Here is a 3,473-nt window from a genome sequence, read left to right as displayed (position 1 = left end):
CTCATGGAGCCACAAAGGTGATCAGGTCAATATTGTATAGTCCCAACACCAAACTTAGAGTTTGGATATGGGGTCTTAACACCAAACTTAGTGTTTGGTTGTGGCCTCCCAACACCAAACTTAGAGTTTGACTGTGGGGGCTCTTCTTGACTCTGAACTGAGAGAAGCTCTTCATGCTTACTCTCTTTTGTCACAGAGGGATGGCCATGTGCCTTAAACACAAGGTAGTCTCCATTCAATTGAAGGACTAATTCACCTCTACTGACATCTATCACAGCTCCTGCTGTAGCTAGGAAAGGTCTTCCAAGGATGATGCAATCATCCTCCTCCTTCCTAGTGTCTAAGATTATGAAATCAGCAGGGATGTAAAGGCCTTCAACCTTTACTAACACGTCCTCCACTATTCCATAAGCTTGTCTCAATGACTTGTCTGCCAATTGTAATGAGAACAAGGCAGGTTGTACCTCAATGATCCCCAGCTTCTCCATTACAAAGAGTGGCATAAGATTTATCCCTGACCCCAGATCACACAGAGCTTTTGCAAAGGTCATGGTGCCTATGGTACAAGGTATCAAAAACTTGCCAGGATCTTGTTTCTTTTGAGGTAGAATTTGCTGAATCCAGGTATCTAGTTCATTAATGAGCATGGGAGGTTCACTTTCCCAAGTCTCATCACCAAACAACTTGGCATTCAGCTTCATGATAGCTCCTAAATATTGAGCAACTTGCTCTCCAGTCACATCTTCATCCTCTTCAGAGGAAGAATAGTCTTCAGAGCTCATGAATGGCAGAAGGAGATTTAATGGAATCTCTATGGTCTCTATATGAGCCTCAGATTCCTGTGGATCCTTAATAGGAAACTCCTTCTTGCTTGAGGGACGTCCTAGGAGGTCTTCCTCACTAGGATTTTCATCCTCCTCCTCCCTTGTGCATTTGGCCATATTGATTATATCAATGGCCTTGCACTCTCCTTTTGGATTCTCTTCTGTATTGCTTAGGAGAATACTAGGAGGAGTTTCAATGACTTTCTTACTCAGCTGGCCCACTTGTGCCTCCAGATTTCTAATGGAGGATCTTGTTTCACTCATGAAACTGAAAGTGGCCTTTGACAGATCAGAGACTAGATTGGCTAAATTAGAAGTGTTTTGTTCAGAATTCTCTGTCTGTTGCTGAGAAGATGATGGAAAAGGCTTGCTATTGCTCAGCCTGTTACGTCCACCATTGTTAAAGCCTTGTTGAGGCTTTTGTTGATCCTTCCATGAGAAATTTGGATGATTCCTCCAAGATGAATTATAGGTGTTTCCATAAGGTTCACCCATGTAATTAACCTCTACCATTGCAGGGTTCTCAAGATCATAAGCTTCTTCAGAAGCTGCCTCTTTAGTACTGTTGGATGCATTTTGCCATCCATTCAGATTTTGAGAGCTCATGTTGACCTATTGAGTTAACACTTTGTTCTGAGCCAATATGGCATTCAGAGCATCAATTTCAAGAACTCCTTTCTTCTGAGGTATCCCATTATTCATGAAATTCCTCTCAGAAGTGTACATGAATTGGTTGTTTGCAACCATGTCAATGAGTTCTTGAGCCTCTTCAGGCGTTTTCTTTAGGTGAATAGATCCACCTGCAGAATGGTCAAAAGACATTTTCGAAAATTCAGATAGACCATAATAGAATATATCTAATATGGTCCATTCTGAAAACATGTCAGATGGGCACCTTTTGGTCAGCTGCTTGTATCTTTCCCAAGGTTTATAGAGGGATTCACCATCTTTTTGTTTGAAGGTTTGAACATCCACTCTCAGCTTGCTCAACTTTTGAGGAGGAAAGAATTTATCCAAGAAGGCAGTGACCAGCTTATCCCAGGAGTCCAGGCTATCCTTGGGTTGTGAATCCAACCATATTCTAGCTCTGTCTCTTACAGCAAAAGGGAAAAGCATGAGTCTGTAGACTCCAGGATCAACTCCATTCGTCTTTACAGTCTCACAGATCTGCAAGAACTCAGTTAAAAACTGATAAGGATCTTCAGATGGAAGTCCATAAAACTTGCAGTTTTGTTGCATTAAGGCAACTAGCTGAGGTTTTAGCTCAAAGTTGTTGGCTCAAATGGCTTGAATGGAGATGCTTCTTCCATCAAATTTGGACGTTGGCTTTGTGAAGTCACCAAGCATTTTCCTTGCATTATTATTATTTTCGGCTGCCATCTCCTTCTCTTGTTCGAAAATTTCTGAAAGGTTATTTCTGGATTGTTGTAATTTAGTTTCTCTTAGTTTCCTTTTCAGAGTCCTTTCAGGTTCAGGATCAATTTCAACAAGAGTGCCTTTTTCCCTGTTCCTGCTCATATGAAAGAGAAGAAAACAAGAAAAGAAGAGGAATCCTCTATGTCACAGTATAGAGATTCCTTTGTGTTAGTAGAAGAAGGAAGGGGAGAAGAGTGAAGAAGAATGGGTTCGGATATTTAGATGGAGAGAGGTGAAGAGAAGTGTTAGTAATTAAATAATTAAATAGAATAAGAAAAGAGAGGGAGAATTTCGAAAATAATTTTAAAAAAAGGGGTTAGTAATTTTCGAAAATTAAAGATAAAATATAATTAAAATTAAAATTTTGAACAAAAAGAATTTTTGAAAAAGAGGTGAGATATTTTCGAAAATTAGAGAGGGAAAAGTAGTTAGGTGGTTTTGAAAAAGATAAGAAACAAACAAAAAGTCAAATAGTTAGTTGAAAAAGATATTAAAATTTTAAAAAGATAAGAAGATAAGAAGTTAGATAAGATATTTTAAAATCAAATTTTGAAAAAGATAAAAAAATTTATTTTTAGATTTAAAATTACTTACTTCACTAACAAGAAATTACAAGATAAGATTCTAGAACTTAAATATTGAACCTTTCTTAACAAGAAGGTAACAAACTTCAAATTTTTGAATCAATCACATTAATTGTTAGTAAATTTTCGAAAATATGATGTAAAGATAAGAAAAAGATTTTGAAAATATTTTGAAAAATATTTTTGAAATTTTCGAAAAATAGAAAAAAATGAAAAAGATATGATTTTTAAAAAAGATTTTTGAAAAGATAAGATTTTTAAAATTGAAATTTTGACTTGACTTGTAAGAAACAACTAATTTTAAAAATTTTTGACCAAGTCAACCCAAAATTTCGAAAATTTGGAGGGAAATAAGGAAAAGATAATTTTTTTTATTTTTGAATATTTTAAATATGAGAGAGAAAAACACAATTATGACCCAAAACATAAAAATTTTGGATCAAAACACATGATGCATGCAAGAACACTATGAATGTCAAGATGAACACCAAGAACACTTTGAATGTCAAGATGAACATCAAGAACATGATTTTGAAAAATTTTTGATGCAAAGAAAACATGCAAGACACCAAACTTAGAAATTTTTAATGCATGGATTCTAACAAACGAAAAATGCATATAAAAAACAACAAACAATACAAAACAAGAA

The sequence above is a fragment of the Arachis stenosperma genome, chromosome 2 (genome assembly GCF_014773155.1).
Source record: "Arachis stenosperma cultivar V10309 chromosome 2, arast.V10309.gnm1.PFL2, whole genome shotgun sequence".
NCBI lineage: Eukaryota > Viridiplantae > Streptophyta > Magnoliopsida > Fabales > Fabaceae > Arachis > Arachis stenosperma.
This window is presented reverse-complemented; position numbering follows the sequence as displayed.